Below are 16,443 nucleotides of genomic sequence, written 5' to 3'. Positions count from 1 at the left end.
CCTTCAAGGTCTTTTCCAACCTTCTTGATTTTAATGATTTTATGATTCTGCCATGTCCTCGTCTTCCTCTTCTGTGTCGTAGTCTTTGGGGTTGTGGCCTTCTACTTTTGCCTCGCGCTCTTGAGCCTCTTCTACATTGTCCCGTATTTCCTCTGCGCGGTCCTTCCTGTGCGTCGTCCCATTTCCCTTCCTGTGCGTCGTCCCATTTCCCTTCCTGTGCGTCGTCCCATTGCCCTTCCTTTGCGTCCTCCTCTTCTTCCACTCTGCGTCGTGTCCTTCCTGCTTCTGCCCTTGCCATTGTGCGTCGTGCCCCGTTGCGTCGTGCCCTTCTTCCTTTGTTTCGTCCTGCTCGTCTTCCTGCTCCAGTCTTACCCCTTCCCCTCTGCGTCGTGCCCTGTTGCGTCGTGCCCTTCCTGTTTTGTCCCCTCCTGCTTCTTCCTGCTGCTTCTTTGTCCATTGCGTCGCGTTCCCTTCTTTTTTCCCTTTCCCCGCTTTGAGGCAAACCTGCTGAGGTTGGGGAGGCCACGGAGGGTTTGGGGAGCAATGGTGGGCTTTGGGATTGCCATGGTGGGCGTGGGTGGGCATGGGAATGACACAGAGGAAGAGGATGGGTTTGAGGCAGAAGATGAGAGCACACAAAGGTGTGCTTGGGTAAAAGAAGGGCAAGAGAGTGGTGAAGTGTTGATATAGATTGTCCAAGGCAGTGGTGGAGTCACCATGCCTGGGGGAGTTGAAGAAGGATGTGGATATTGCGCTTCAGGACATAGTTTAGTGTTCCTGGTAGCTGGGTGATGGTTGGACTGGATGACCTTCCAGGTCTTTTCCAACCTTCTTGATTAGGAGTAAGTTCTTCACAGAGAGAGTGATTTCCCACTGGAATGGGCTGCCCAGGGAGGTGGTGGAGGCACCGTCCCGGGAGGTCTTCAAGAAAAGACTGGATGAGGCACTTGGTGCCACGGTCTAGTTGACTGGATAGGGCTGGGGGATAGGTTGGAGTGGATGATCTTGGAGGTCTCTTCCAACCTGGTTGATTCTATGATTTTAATGACTTTAGGATTCTGCCTTGTTCTCATCTTCCTCTTCTGTGTCATAGTCTTTGGGGTTGTGGCCTTCTACTTTTGCCTCATGCTGTTGACCCTCTTCCACATTGTCCCGTATTTCCTCTGTGCGGTCCTTCCTTGCGTCGTCCCATTTCCCATCCTTTGCGTCGTCCCATTTCCCATCCTTTGCGTCGTCCCATTTCCCATCCTTTGCGTCGTCCCATTGCCCTTCCTTTGCGTCCTCCTCTTCTTCCACTCTGCGTCGTGTCCTTCCTGCTTGTGCCCTTGCCCTCTGCGTCGTGCCCTGTTGCGTCGTGCCCTTCCTGTTTTGTCCCCTCCTTCTTCTTCCTGCTGCTTCTTTGTCCGTTGCGTCGCGTTCCCTTCTTTTTTCCCTTTCCCCGCTTTGAGGCAAACCTGCTGAGGTTGGGGAGGCCACGCAGGGTTTGGGGAGCAATGGTGGGCTTTGGGATTGCCATGGTGGGCGTGGGTGGGCATGTGGTAACATGGGAATGACACAGGGGAAGAGGATGGGTTTGAAGCAGAAGATGAGAGCACACAAGGGTGTGGTTGGGTAAAAGAAGGGCAAGAGAGTGGTGAAGTTTTGAAATAGATTGTCCAAGGCGGTGGTGGAGTCACCCTGCCTGGAAGGGTACCAGAAGTGCCTAGCTGCGGAGCTTCTGGATAGGGTTTCCTAAGGTCATGGTAGCTGTGCTCTGGTTGGTGTGACTGATCTTAAAGATCTTCTCCAACCTTAATGATTTTAATGATTGTATGATTCTGCTTCGTCCTCTTCCTCTTGTGCGTCATCCCCTATCGCGTCGTGCGCTTCTTTCCCTTTGCCTTTTTCTTCTTGGAGGGAAGCCTTGGTGGGTTGGGGCGGAGAAGGTTGAAGTAGGGTGAAGCTTGTGGGCTTGGAGAGAGCAGGGTTGTTCTTTTTCTTGTGTTGCAGCACTCTTGTTGTCCTCTCTATGTGCTGTCCTCTTCTTGTGCCTCTTCCTTTTCTTCCTTCTTCGCTGTCCATATGTTGTGCCGTTAAAGGCGCAAGAGGATGTGTCATCCTCTAGGAGGAAGAGGGGGAAGAAGAATTGTTCTTCTTCCCCCTCTTCCTCCTGCTCTTCTTCTTCTTTTCTAGGGCGTCCAGATTCACTCGCACCCTCGTCTCCTTTGAGAGCGTGCCCAGAGGGATCCGTGCTGGAGGGCAGGTGGTTGATCCAGCTCCTCCGGTTTCAGCTGGCCATATTCATGATGCCCCGCGTCAGTGCTGAAGGTCCTGAGAGGTTTGGCCCTTGAGGTGCCCAAGAGCTGCTGCAGAGCGAGGACATGGATGAGAGCCTGAGGTCCTCTGAGGAGTGTTGCTGAGCACCTGTGGGGCTGGAGATGGCGGCGACAAGTGGCATCATGTGAAGACTTGAGAGTTGTTGGACACAGAGAGTGACCTGTCTCTCCTTGGCTTTCCAGAGCCAAGGGCTGTGTGGAACATGGTGGCTGCCCTGGATCAACACCACCTTCTGCAGCACCAGGTATCTTTCTCTCTTGCTGCTTTTCCTCTTCTTCTGTTTCTTCTTTTCCATCTACAGCTGGGCAGTAGCTTGCTTCGGGATAGAGTTTAGTCTTCCTGGTAGCTGGCTTATGGTTGCACTCGATGACCTTCAAGGTCTTTTGCAACCTGCATGATTTTGATGATGTTATGATTCCACCTTGTCCACATCTTGCTTTTCTGCGTCGTGGCCCTCTTTTTCCCCTTTGTCTTCTTTGCGGAGAAGACGTTGGTCTTGGGGAGGCCGTGTTGGGCATGGGTGGGCCTGGGGAAATCTCGGTGGATTTGGGGAGAAGACATGAATGACGGAGAGGAAAAAAGAAGGGGATGAAGCAGGAGCCGATGGCACACAAGGCTGTGCTTGTGGATTAGAAGGGTGCGAGTGTGGGTCAGGCCTCGTAAGAGGCCGTCCAGGGAGGTGGTGGAGTCACCATCTCTGTAAGAGTTTGAGAAGCGTGTAGATGTGGCGCTTCAGGACAGAGTTTAGTGGTGATGCTGGTTGACTTTGGGTTGGAGTGGATGATGCTAAAGGTGTTTTCCAACCTTCACGATTGGAATGAGTCTTAATGAGTCTATGCTTCTGCATCATCCCCTTCTTTCTCTTCTGCGTTGTGGCCTTTGTGCTCTGCGTCGTGGTCTCTTGCGTCGTGGCCTTCTTCTTCTTTCCTGTTTTCTTGTTTGAGAGAGGAAAGGGTGGGCTTGGGGAGGAGATGGTGGATTGGAGGAGAAAGTGGTGGGATTGGGGAGAGGGCTTGTGGTTGGGCATGGGTGGGAATGGGGAAGGGATTTTGGGGTTGGGGGTTGGGAACGACACAGAGGAGGAAGCTGGGGATGAGGCAGAAGAGCCCAACGCGCAAGGGCGGCGTTGGAAAGAAGAAGTGTGAGAGCCTGTTGAGGCTTGGCAGTAGGTTACCCAGAGAGGTGGTGGAGTCACCATGCCTGGGGGAGTTGAAGAAGCGTGTGGATCTTGCGCTTCAGGACATAGTTTAGTTTTCCTGGTAGCCGGGTGATGGTTGGACTCGATGACCTTCAAGGTCTTTTCCAACCTTCTTGATTTTAATGATTTTATGATTCTGCCATGTCCTCGTCTTCCTCTTCTGTGTCATAGTCTTTGGGGTTGTGGCCTTCTACTTTTGCCTCGCGCTCTTGAGCCTCTTCTACATTGTCCCGTATTTCCTCTGCGCGGTCCTTCCTGTGCGTCGTCCCATTTCCCTTCCTGTGCGTCGTCCCGTTTCCCATCCTGTGCGTCGTCCCATTGCCCTTCCTTTGCGTCCTCCTCTTCTTCCACTCTGCGTCGTGTCCTTCCTGCTTCTGCCCTTGCCATTGTGCGTCGTGCCCCGTTGCGTCGTGCCCTTCTTCCTTTGTTTCGTCCTGCTCGTCTTCCTGCTCCAGTCTTACCCCTTCCCCTCTGCGTCGTGCCCTGTTGCGTCGTGCCCTTCCTGTTTTGTCCCCTCCTGCTTCTTCCTGCTGCTTCTTTGTCCATTGCGTCGCGTTCCCTTCTTTTTTCCCTTTCCCCGCTTTGAGGCAAACCTGCTGAGGTTGGGGAGGCCACGGAGGGTTTGGGGAGCAATGGTGGGCTTTGGGATTGCCATGGTGGGCGTGGGTGGGCATGGGAATGACACAGAGGAAGAGGATGGGTTTGAGGCAGAAGATGAGAGCACACAAAGGTGTGCTTGGGTAAAAGAAGGGCAAGAGAGTGGTGAAGTGTTGATATAGATTGTCCAAGGCAGTGGTGGAGTCACCATGCCTGGGGGAGTTGAAGAAGGATGTGGATATTGCGCTTCAGGACATAGTTTAGTGTTCCTGGTAGCTGGGTGATGGTTGGACTGGATGACCTTCCAGGTCTTTTCCAACCTTCTTGATTAGGAGTAAGTTCTTCACAGAGAGAGTGATTTCCCACTGGAATGGGCTGCCCAGGGAGGTGGTGGAGGCACCGTCCCGGGAGGTCTTCAAGAAAAGACTGGATGAGGCACTTGGTGCCACGGTCTAGTTGACTGGATAGGGCTGGGGGATAGGTTGGACTGGATGATCTTGGAGGTCTCTTCCAACCTGGTTGATTCTATGATTTTAATGACTTTAGGATTCTGCCTTGTTCTCATCTTCCTCTTCTGTGTCATAGTCTTTGGGGTTGTGGCCTTCTACTTTTGCCTCATGCTGTTGACCCTCTTCCACATTGTCCCGTATTTCCTCTGTGCGGTCCTTCCTTGCGTCGTCCCATTTCCCATCCTTTGCGTCGTCCCATTGCCCTTCCTTTGCGTCGTCCCATTTCCCATCCTTTGCGTCGTCCCATTTCCCATCCTTTGCGTCGTCCCATTTCCCATCCTTTGCGTCCTCCTCTTCTTCCACTCTGCGTCGTGTCCTTCCTGCTTGTGCCCTTGCCCTCTGCGTCGTGCCCTGTTGCGTCGTGCCCTTCCTGTTTTGTCCCCTCCTTCTTCTTCCTGCTGCTTCTTTGTCCGTTGCGTCGCGTTCCCTTCTTTTTTCCCTTTCCCCGCTTTGAGGCAAACCTGCTGAGGTTGGGGAGGCCACGGAGGGTTTGGGGAGCAATGGTGGGCTTTGGGATTGCCATGGTGGGCGTGGGTGGGCATGTGGTAACATGGGAATGACACAGGGGAAGAGGATGGGTTTGAAGCAGAAGATGAGAGCACACAAGGGTGTGGTTGGGTAAAAGAAGGGCAAGAGAGTGGTGAAGTTTTGAAATAGATTGTCCAAGGCGGTGGTGGAGTCACCCTGCCTGGAAGGGTACCAGAAGTGCCTAGCTGCGGAGCTTCTGGATAGGGTTTCCTAAGGTCATGGTAGCTGTGCTCTGGTTGGTGTGACTGATCTTAAAGATCTTCTCCAACCTTAATGATTTTAATGATTGTATGATTCTGCTTCGTCCTCTTCCTCTTGTGCGTCATCCCCTATCGCGTCGTGCGCTTCTTTCCCTTTGCCTTTTTCTTCTTGGAGGGAAGCCTTGGTGGGTTGGGGCGGAGAAGGTTGAAGTAGGGTGAAGCTTGTGGGCTTGGAGAGAGCAGGGTTGTTCTTTTTCTTGTGTTGCAGCACTCTTGTTGTCCTCTCTATGTGCTGTCCTCTTCTTGTGCCTCTTCCTTTTCTTCCTTCTTCGCTGTCCATATGTTGTGCCGTTAAAGGCGCAAGAGGATGTGTCATCCTCTAGGAGGAAGAGGGGGAAGAAGAATTGTTCTTCTTCCCCCTCTTCCTCCTGCTCTTCTTCTTCTTTTCTAGGGCGTCCAGATTCACTCGCACCCTCGTCTCCTTTGAGAGCGTGCCCAGAGGGATCCGTGCTGGAGGGCAGGTGGTTGATCCAGCTCCTCCGGTTTCAGCTGGCCATATTCATGATGCCCCGCGTCAGTGCTGAAGGTCCTGAGAGGTTTGGCCCTTGAGGTGCCCAAGAGCTGCTGCAGAGCGAGGACATGGATGAGAGCCTGAGGTCCTCTGAGGAGTGTTGCTGAGCACCTGTGGGGCTGGAGATGGCGGCGACAAGTGGCATCATGTGAAGACTTGAGAGTTGTTGGACACAGAGAGTGACCTGTCTCTCCTTGGCTTTCCAGAGCCAAGGGCTGTGTGGAACATGGTGGCTGCCCTGGATCAACACCACCTTCTGCAGCACCAGGTATCTTTCTCTCTTGCTGCTTTTCCTCTTCTTCTGTTTCTTCTTTTCCATCTACAGCTGGGCAGTAGCTTGCTTCAGGATAGAGTTTAGTCTTCCTGGTAGCTGGCTTATGGTTGCACTCGATGACCTTCAAGGTCTTTTGCAACCTGCATGATTTTGATGATGTTATGATTCCACCTTGTCCACATCTTGCTTTTCTGCGTCGTGGCCCTCTTTTTCCCCTTTGTCTTCTTTGCGGAGAAGACGTTGGTCTTGGGGAGGCCGTGTTGGGCATGGGTGGGCCTGGGGAAATCTCGGTGGATTTGGGGAGAAGACATGAATGACGGAGAGGAAAAAAGAAGGGGATGAAGCAGGAGCCGATGGCACACAAGGCTGTGCTTGTGGATTAGAAGGGTGCGAGTGTGGGTCAGGCCTCGTAAGAGGCCGTCCAGGGAGGTGGTGGAGTCACCATCTCTGTAAGAGTTTGAGAAGCGTGTAGATGTGGCGCTTCAGGACAGAGTTTAGTGGTGATGCTGGTTGACTTTGGGTTGGAGTGGATGATGCTAAAGGTGTTTTCCAACCTTCACGATTGGAATGAGTCTTAATGAGTCTATGCTTCTGCATCATCCCCTTCTTTCTCTTCTGCGTTGTGGCCTTTGTGCTCTGCGTCGTGGTCTCTTGCGTCGTGGCCTTCTTCTTCTTTCCTGTTTTCTTGTTTGAGAGAGGAAAGGGTGGGCTTGGGGAGGAGATGGTGGATTGGAGGAGAAAGTGGTGGGATTGGGGAGAGGGCTTGTGGTTGGGCATGGGTGGGAATGGGGAAGGGATTTTGGGGTTGGGGGAGCACATGGGAACGACACAGAGGAGGAAGCTGGGGATGAGGCAGAAGAGCCCAACGCGCAAGGGCGGCGTTGGAAAGAAGAAGTGTGAGAGCCTGTTGAGGCTTGGCAGTAGGTTACCCAGAGAGGTGGTGGAGTCACCATGCCTGGGGGAGTTGAAGAAGCGTGTGGATCTTGCGCTTCAGGACATAGTTTAGTTTTCCTGGTAGCCGGGTGATGGTTGGACTCGATGACCTTCAAGGTCTTTTCCAACCTTCTTGATTTTAATGATTTTATGATTCTGCCATGTCCTCGTCTTCCTCTTCTGTGTCATAGTCTTTGGGGTTGTGGCCTTCTACTTTTGCCTCGCGCTCTTGAGCCTCTTCTACATTGTCCCGTATTTCCTCTGCGCGGTCCTTCCTGTGCGTCGTCCCATTTCCCTTCCTGTGCGTCGTCCCATTTCCCTTCCTGTGCGTCGTCCCATTTCCCATCCTTTGCGTCGTCCCATTGCCCTTCCTTTGCGTCCTCCTCTTCTTCCACTCTGCGTCGTGTCCTTCCTGCTTCTGCCCTTGCCATTGTGCGTCGTGCCCCGTTGCGTCGTGCCCTTCTTCCTTTGTTTCGTCCTGCTCGTCTTCCTGCTCCAGTCTTACCCCTTCCCCTCTGCGTCGTGCCCTGTTGCGTCGTGCCCTTCCTGTTTTGTCCCCTCCTGCTTCTTCCTGCTGCTTCTTTGTCCATTGCGTCGCGTTCCCTTCTTTTTTCCCTTTCCCCGCTTTGAGGCAAACCTGCTGAGGTTGGGGAGGCCACGGAGGGTTTGGGGAGCAATGGTGGGCTTTGGGATTGCCATGGTGGGCGTGGGTGGGCATGGGAATGACACAGAGGAAGAGGATGGGTTTGAGGCAGAAGATGAGAGCACACAAAGGTGTGCTTGGGTAAAAGAAGGGCAAGAGAGTGGTGAAGTGTTGATATAGATTGTCCAAGGCAGTGGTGGAGTCACCATGCCTGGGGGAGTTGAAGAAGGATGTGGATATTGCGCTTCAGGACATAGTTTAGTGTTCCTGGTAGCTGGGTGATGGTTGGACTGGATGACCTTCCAGGTCTTTTCCAACCTTCTTGATTAGGAGTAAGTTCTTCACAGAGAGAGTGATTTCCCACTGGAATGGGCTGCCCAGGGAGGTGGTGGAGGCACCGTCCCGGGAGGTCTTCAAGAAAAGACTGGATGAGGCACTTGGTGCCACGGTCTAGTTGACTGGATAGGGCTGGGGGATAGGTTGGAGTGGATGATCTTGGAGGTCTCTTCCAACCTGGTTGATTCTATGATTTTAATGACTTTAGGATTCTGCCTTGTTCTCATCTTCCTCTTCTGTGTCATAGTCTTTGGGGTTGTGGCCTTCTACTTTTGCCTCATGCTGTTGACCCTCTTCCACATTGTCCCGTATTTCCTCTGTGCGGTCCTTCCTTGCGTCGTCCCATTTCCCATCCTTTGCGTCGTCCCATTTCCCATCCTTTGCGTCGTCCCATTTCCCATCCTTTGCGTCGTCCCATTTCCCATCCTTTGCGTCGTCCCATTTCCCATCCTTTGCGTCCTCCTCTTCTTCCACTCTGCGTCGTGTCCTTCCTGCTTGTGCCCTTGCCCTCTGCGTCGTGCCCTGTTGCGTCGTGCCCTTCCTGTTTTGTCCCCTCCTTCTTCTTCCTGCTGCTTCTTTGTCCGTTGCGTCGCGTTCCCTTCTTTTTTCCCTTTCCCCGCTTTGAGGCAAACCTGCTGAGGTTGGGGAGGCCACGGAGGGTTTGGGGAGCAATGGTGGGCTTTGGGATTGCCATGGTGGGCGTGGGTGGGCATGTGGTAACATGGGAATGACACAGGGGAAGAGGATGGGTTTGAAGCAGAAGATGAGAGCACACAAGGGTGTGGTTGGGTAAAAGAAGGGCAAGAGAGTGGTGAAGTTTTGAAATAGATTGTCCAAGGCGGTGGTGGAGTCACCCTGCCTGGAAGGGTACCAGAAGTGGCTAGCTGCGGAGCTTCTGGATAGGGTTTCCTAAGGTCATGGTAGCTGTGCTCTGGTTGGTGTGACTGATCTTAAAGATCTTCTCCAACCTTAATGATTTTAATGATTGTATGATTCTGCTTCGTCCTCTTCCTCTTGTGCGTCATCCCCTATCGCGTCGTGCGCTTCTTTCCCTTTGCCTTTTTCTTCTTGGAGGGAAGCCTTGGTGGGTTGGGGCGGAGAAGGTTGAAGTAGGGTGAAGCTTGTGGGCTTGGAGAGAGCAGGGTTGTTCTTTTTCTTGTGTTGCAGCACTCTTGTTGTCCTCTCTATGTGCTGTCCTCTTCTTGTGCCTCTTCCTTTTCTTCCTTCTTCGCTGTCCATATGTTGTGCCGTTAAAGGCGCAAGAGGATGTGTCATCCTCTAGGAGGAAGAGGGGGAAGAAGAATTGTTCTTCTTCCCCCTCTTCCTCCTGCTCTTCTTCTTCTTTTCTAGGGCGTCCAGATTCACTCGCACCCTCGTCTCCTTTGAGAGCGTGCCCAGAGGGATCCGTGCTGGAGGGCAGGTGGTTGATCCAGCTCCTCCGGTTTCAGCTGGCCATATTCATGATGCCCCGCGTCAGTGCTGAAGGTCCTGAGAGGTTTGGCCCTTGAGGTGCCCAAGAGCTGCTGCAGAGCGAGGACATGGATGAGAGCCTGAGGTCCTCTGAGGAGTGTTGCTGAGCACCTGTGGGGCTGGAGATGGCGGCGACAAGTGGCATCATGTGAAGACTTGAGAGTTGTTGGACACAGAGAGTGACCTGTCTCTCCTTGGCTTTCCAGAGCCAAGGGCTGTGTGGAACATGGTGGCTGCCCTGGATCAACACCACCTTCTGCAGCACCAGGTATCTTTCTCTCTTGCTGCTTTTCCTCTTCTTCTGTTTCTTCTTTTCCATCTACAGCTGGGCAGTAGCTTGCTTCAGGATAGAGTTTAGTCTTCCTGGTAGCTGGCTTATGGTTGCACTCGATGACCTTCAAGGTCTTTTGCAACCTGCATGATTTTGATGATGTTATGATTCCACCTTGTCCACATCTTGCTTTTCTGCGTCGTGGCCCTCTTTTTCCCCTTTGTCTTCTTTGCGGAGAAGACGTTGGTCTTGGGGAGGCCGTGTTGGGCATGGGTGGGCCTGGGGAAATCTCGGTGGATTTGGGGAGAAGACATGAATGACGGAGAGGAAAAAAGAAGGGGATGAAGCAGGAGCCGATGGCACACAAGGCTGTGCTTGTGGATTAGAAGGGTGCGAGTGTGGGTCAGGCCTCGTAAGAGGCCGTCCAGGGAGGTGGTGGAGTCACCATCTCTGTAAGAGTTTGAGAAGCGTGTAGATGTGGCGCTTCAGGACAGAGTTTAGTGGTGATGCTGGTTGACTTTGGGTTGGAGTGGATGATGCTAAAGGTGTTTTCCAACCTTCACGATTGGAATGAGTCTTAATGAGTCTATGCTTCTGCATCATCCCCTTCTTTCTCTTCTGCGTTGTGGCCTTTGTGCTCTGCGTCGTGGTCTCTTGCGTCGTGGCCTTCTTCTTCTTTCCTGTTTTCTTGTTTGAGAGAGGAAAGGGTGGGCTTGGGGAGGAGATGGTGGATTGGAGGAGAAAGTGGTGGGATTGGGGAGAGGGCTTGTGGTTGGGCATGGGTGGGAATGGGGAAGGGATTTTGGGGTTGGGGGAGCACATGGGAACGACACAGAGGAGGAAGCTGGGGATGAGGCAGAAGAGCCCAACGCGCAAGGGCGGCGTTGGAAAGAAGAAGTGTGAGAGCCTGTTGAGGCTTGGCAGTAGGTTACCCAGAGAGGTGGTGGAGTCACCATGCCTGGGGGAGTTGAAGAAGCGTGTGGATCTTGCGCTTCAGGACATAGTTTAGTTTTCCTGGTAGCCGGGTGATGGTTGGACTCGATGACCTTCAAGGTCTTTTCCAACCTTCTTGATTTTAATGATTTTATGATTCTGCCATGTCCTCGTCTTCCTCTTCTGTGTCGTAGTCTTTGGGGTTGTGGCCTTCTACTTTTGCCTCGCGCTCTTGAGCCTCTTCTACATTGTCCCGTATTTCCTCTGCGCGGTCCTTCCTGTGCGTCGTCCCATTTCCCTTCCTGTGCGTCGTCCCATTTCCCTTCCTGTGCGTCGTCCCATTTCCCATCCTTTGCGTCGTCCCATTGCCCTTCCTTTGCGTCCTCCTCTTCTTCCACTCTGCGTCGTGTCCTTCCTGCTTCTGCCCTTGCCATTGTGCGTCGTGCCCCGTTGCGTCGTGCCCTTCTTCCTTTGTTTCGTCCTGCTCGTCTTCCTGCTCCAGTCTTACCCCTTCCCCTCTGCGTCGTGCCCTGTTGCGTCGTGCCCTTCCTGTTTTGTCCCCTCCTGCTTCTTCCTGCTGCTTCTTTGTCCATTGCGTCGCGTTCCCTTCTTTTTTCCCTTTCCCCGCTTTGAGGCAAACCTGCTGAGGTTGGGGAGGCCACGGAGGGTTTGGGGAGCAATGGTGGGCTTTGGGATTGCCATGGTGGGCGTGGGTGGGCATGGGAATGACACAGAGGAAGAGGATGGGTTTGAGGCAGAAGATGAGAGCACACAAAGGTGTGCTTGGGTAAAAGAAGGGCAAGAGAGTGGTGAAGTGTTGATATAGATTGTCCAAGGCAGTGGTGGAGTCACCATGCCTGGGGGAGTTGAAGAAGGATGTGGATATTGCGCTTCAGGACATAGTTTAGTGTTCCTGGTAGCTGGGTGATGGTTGGACTGGATGACCTTCCAGGTCTTTTCCAACCTTCTTGATTAGGAGTAAGTTCTTCACAGAGAGAGTGATTTCCCACTGGAATGGGCTGCCCAGGGAGGTGGTGGAGGCACCGTCCCGGGAGGTCTTCAAGAAAAGACTGGATGAGGCACTTGGTGCCACGGTCTAGTTGACTGGATAGGGCTGGGGGATAGGTTGGAGTGGATGATCTTGGAGGTCTCTTCCAACCTGGTTGATTCTATGATTTTAATGACTTTAGGATTCTGCCTTGTTCTCATCTTCCTCTTCTGTGTCATAGTCTTTGGGGTTGTGGCCTTCTACTTTTGCCTCATGCTGTTGACCCTCTTCCACATTGTCCCGTATTTCCTCTGTGCGGTCCTTCCTTGCGTCGTCCCATTTCCCATCCTTTGCGTCGTCCCATTTCCCATCCTTTGCGTCGTCCCATTTCCCATCCTTTGCGTCGTCCCATTTCCCATCCTTTGCGTCGTCCCATTTCCCATCCTTTGCGTCCTCCTCTTCTTCCACTCTGCGTCGTGTCCTTCCTGCTTGTGCCCTTGCCCTCTGCGTCGTGCCCTGTTGCGTCGTGCCCTTCCTGTTTTGTCCCCTCCTTCTTCTTCCTGCTGCTTCTTTGTCCGTTGCGTCGCGTTCCCTTCTTTTTTCCCTTTCCCCGCTTTGAGGCAAACCTGCTGAGGTTGGGGAGGCCACGCAGGGTTTGGGGAGCAATGGTGGGCTTTGGGATTGCCATGGTGGGCGTGGGTGGGCATGTGGTAACATGGGAATGACACAGGGGAAGAGGATGGGTTTGAAGCAGAAGATGAGAGCACACAAGGGTGTGGTTGGGTAAAAGAAGGGCAAGAGAGTGGTGAAGTTTTGAAATAGATTGTCCAAGGCGGTGGTGGAGTCACCCTGCCTGGAAGGGTACCAGAAGTGCCTAGCTGCGGAGCTTCTGGATAGGGTTTCCTAAGGTCATGGTAGCTGTGCTCTGGTTGGTGTGACTGATCTTAAAGATCTTCTCCAACCTTAATGATTTTAATGATTGTATGATTCTGCTTCGTCCTCTTCCTCTTGTGCGTCATCCCCTATCGCGTCGTGCGCTTCTTTCCCTTTGCCTTTTTCTTCTTGGAGGGAAGCCTTGGTGGGTTGGGGCGGAGAAGGTTGAAGTAGGGTGAAGCTTGTGGGCTTGGAGAGAGCAGGGTTGTTCTTTTTCTTGTGTTGCAGCACTCTTGTTGTCCTCTCTATGTGCTGTCCTCTTCTTGTGCCTCTTCCTTTTCTTCCTTCTTCGCTGTCCATATGTTGTGCCGTTAAAGGCGCAAGAGGATGTGTCATCCTCTAGGAGGAAGAGGGGGAAGAAGAATTGTTCTTCTTCCCCCTCTTCCTCCTGCTCTTCTTCTTCTTTTCTAGGGCGTCCAGATTCACTCGCACCCTCGTCTCCTTTGAGAGCGTGCCCAGAGGGATCCGTGCTGGAGGGCAGGTGGTTGATCCAGCTCCTCCGGTTTCAGCTGGCCATATTCATGATGCCCCGCGTCAGTGCTGAAGGTCCTGAGAGGTTTGGCCCTTGAGGTGCCCAAGAGCTGCTGCAGAGCGAGGACATGGATGAGAGCCTGAGGTCCTCTGAGGAGTGTTGCTGAGCACCTGTGGGGCTGGAGATGGCGGCGACAAGTGGCATCATGTGAAGACTTGAGAGTTGTTGGACACAGAGAGTGACCTGTCTCTCCTTGGCTTTCCAGAGCCAAGGGCTGTGTGGAACATGGTGGCTGCCCTGGATCAACACCACCTTCTGCAGCACCAGGTATCTTTCTCTCTTGCTGCTTTTCCTCTTCTTCTGTTTCTTCTTTTCCATCTACAGCTGGGCAGTAGCTTGCTTCAGGATAGAGTTTAGTCTTCCTGGTAGCTGGCTTATGGTTGCACTCGATGACCTTCAAGGTCTTTTGCAACCTGCATGATTTTGATGATGTTATGATTCCACCTTGTCCACATCTTGCTTTTCTGCGTCGTGGCCCTCTTTTTCCCCTTTGTCTTCTTTGCGGAGAAGACGTTGGTCTTGGGGAGGCCGTGTTGGGCATGGGTGGGCCTGGGGAAATCTCGGTGGATTTGGGGAGAAGACATGAATGACGGAGAGGAAAAAAGAAGGGGATGAAGCAGGAGCCGATGGCACACAAGGCTGTGCTTGTGGATTAGAAGGGTGCGAGTGTGGGTCAGGCCTCGTAAGAGGCCGTCCAGGGAGGTGGTGGAGTCACCATCTCTGTAAGAGTTTGAGAAGCGTGTAGATGTGGCGCTTCAGGACAGAGTTTAGTGGTGATGCTGGTTGACTTTGGGTTGGAGTGGATGATGCTAAAGGTGTTTTCCAACCTTCACGATTGGAATGAGTCTTAATGAGTCTATGCTTCTGCATCATCCCCTTCTTTCTCTTCTGCGTTGTGGCCTTTGTGCTCTGCGTCGTGGTCTCTTGCGTCGTGGCCTTCTTCTTCTTTCCTGTTTTCTTGTTTGAGAGAGGAAAGGGTGGGCTTGGGGAGGAGATGGTGGATTGGAGGAGAAAGTGGTGGGATTGGGGAGAGGGCTTGTGGTTGGGCATGGGTGGGAATGGGGAAGGGATTTTGGGGTTGGGGGAGCACATGGGAACGACACAGAGGAGGAAGCTGGGGATGAGGCAGAAGAGCCCAACGCGCAAGGGCGGCGTTGGAAAGAAGAAGTGTGAGAGCCTGTTGAGGCTTGGCAGTAGGTTACCCAGAGAGGTGGTGGAGTCACCATGCCTGGGGGAGTTGAAGAAGCGTGTGGATCTTGCGCTTCAGGACATAGTTTAGTTTTGCTGGTAGCCGGGTGATGGTTGGACTCGATGACCTTCAAGGTCTTTTCCAACCTTCTTGATTTTAATGATTTTATGATTCTGCCATGTCCTCGTCTTCCTCTTCTGTGTCATAGTCTTTGGGGTTGTGGCCTTCTACTTTTGCCTCGCGCTCTTGAGCCTCTTCTACATTGTCCCGTATTTCCTCTGCGCGGTCTTTCCAGTGCGTCGTCCCATTTCCCTTCCTGTGCGTCGTCCCATTGCCCTTCCTTTGCGTCGTCCCATTGCCCTTCCTTTGCGTCCTCCTCTTCTTCCACTCTGCGTCGTGTCCTTCCTGCTTCTGCCCTTGCCATTGTGCGTCGTGCCCCGTTGCGTCGTGCCCTTCTTCCTTTGTTTCGTCCTGCTCGTCTTCCTGCTCCAGTCTTACCCCTTCCCCTCTGCGTCGTGCCCTGTTGCGTCGTGCCCTTCCTGTTTTGTCCCCTCCTGCTTCTTCCTGCTGCTTCTTTGTCCATTGCGTCGCGTTCCCTTCTTTTTTCCCTTTCCCCGCTTTGAGGCAAACCTGCTGAGGTTGGGGAGGCCACGGAGGGTTTGGGGAGCAATGGTGGGCTTTGGGATTGCCATGGTGGGCGTGGGTGGGCATGGGAATGACACAGAGGAAGAGGATGGGTTTGAAGCAGAAGATGAGAGCACACAAAGGTGTGCTTGGGTAAAAGAAGGGCAAGAGAGTGGTGAAGTGTTGATATAGATTGTCCAAGGCAGTGGTGGAGTCACCATGCCTGGGGGAGTTGAAGAAGGATGTGGATATTGCGCTTCAGGACATAGTTTAGTGTTCCTGGTAGCTGGGTGATGGTTGGACTGGATGACCTTCCAGGTCTTTTCCAACCTTCTTGATTAGGAGTAAGTTTTTCACAGAGAGAGTGATTTCCCACTGGAATGGGCTGCCCAGGGAGGTGGTGGAGGCACCGTCCTGGGAGGTCTTCAAGAAAAGACTGGATGAGGCACTTGGTGCCACGGTCTAGTTGACTGGATAGGGCTGGGGGATAGGTTGGAGTGGATGATCTTGGAGGTCTCTTCCAACCTGGTTGATTCTATGATTTTAATGACTTTAGGATTCTGCCTTGTTCTCATCTTCCTCTTCTGTGTCATAGTCTTTGGGGTTGTGGCCTTCTACTTTTGCCTCATGCTGTTGACCCTCTTCCACATTGTCCCGTATTTCCTCTGTGCGGTCCTTCCTTGCGTCGTCCCATTTCCCATCCTTTGCGTCGTCCCATTTCCCATCCTTTGCGTCGTCCCATTTCCCATCCTTTGCGTCGTCCCATTTCCCATCCTTTGCGTCGTCCCATTTCCCATCCTTTGCGTCGTCCCATTTCCCTTCCTTTGCGTCCTCCTCTTCTTCCACTCTGCGTCGTGTCCTTCCTGCTTGTGCCCTTGCCCTCTGCGTCGTGCCCTGTTGCGTCGTGCCCTTCCTGTTTTGTCCCCTCCTTCTTCTTCCTGCTGCTTCTTTGTCCGTTGCGTCGCGTTCCCTTCTTTTTTCCCTTTCCCCGCTTTGAGGCAAACCTGCTGAGGTTGGGGAGGCCACGCAGGGTTTGGGGAGCAATGGTGGGCTTTGGGATTGCCATGGTGGGCGTGGGTGGGCATGTGGTAACATGGGAATGACACAGGGGAAGAGGATGGGTTTGAAGCAGAAGATGAGAGCACACAAGGGTGTGGTTGGGTAAAAGAAGGGCAAGAGAGTGGTGAAGTTTTGAAATAGATTGTCCAAGGCGGTGGTGGAGTCACCCTGCCTGGAAGGGTACCAGAAGTGCCCTAGCTGCGGAGCTTCTGGATAGGGTTTCCTAAGGTCATGGTAGCTGTGCTCTGGTTGGTGTGACTGATCTTAAAGATCTTCTCCAACCTTAATGATTTTAATGATTGTATGATTCTGCTTCGTCCTCTTCCTCTTGTGCGTCAT

General features: G+C 52.9%; 1 long non-coding RNA gene across 3 annotated transcripts in view; it reads left to right on the top strand.

Moving 5' to 3' along the window:
* The window catches only part of LOC135189051 (uncharacterized), a 51,204-nt gene extending 36,933 nt beyond the window's left edge, over nucleotides 1–14,271 (top strand). For 2 of the 3 annotated variants that reach the window (XR_010307913.1, XR_010307916.1), the window contains exons 11-13: nucleotides 2,173–2,560; nucleotides 5,800–6,187; nucleotides 9,456–10,615. This is a non-coding gene — a long non-coding RNA (uncharacterized LOC135189051). Of the gene's footprint in view, nucleotides 1–2,172; nucleotides 2,561–5,799; nucleotides 6,188–9,455; nucleotides 10,616–13,111 lie in introns of those variants that run through there. The other variant, XR_010307915.1, reaches the window with a different exon arrangement.
* Nucleotides 14,272–16,443: the final 2,172 nt, after the last annotated feature.

The sequence above is a fragment of the Pogoniulus pusillus genome, chromosome 3, assembly GCF_015220805.1.
Source record: "Pogoniulus pusillus isolate bPogPus1 chromosome 3, bPogPus1.pri, whole genome shotgun sequence".
NCBI classification, from domain to species: Eukaryota; Metazoa; Chordata; class Aves; order Piciformes; family Lybiidae; genus Pogoniulus; species Pogoniulus pusillus.
Note: the sequence above shows the minus strand (reverse complement) of the source record. Positions and strands in the feature narration are given on the sequence as shown.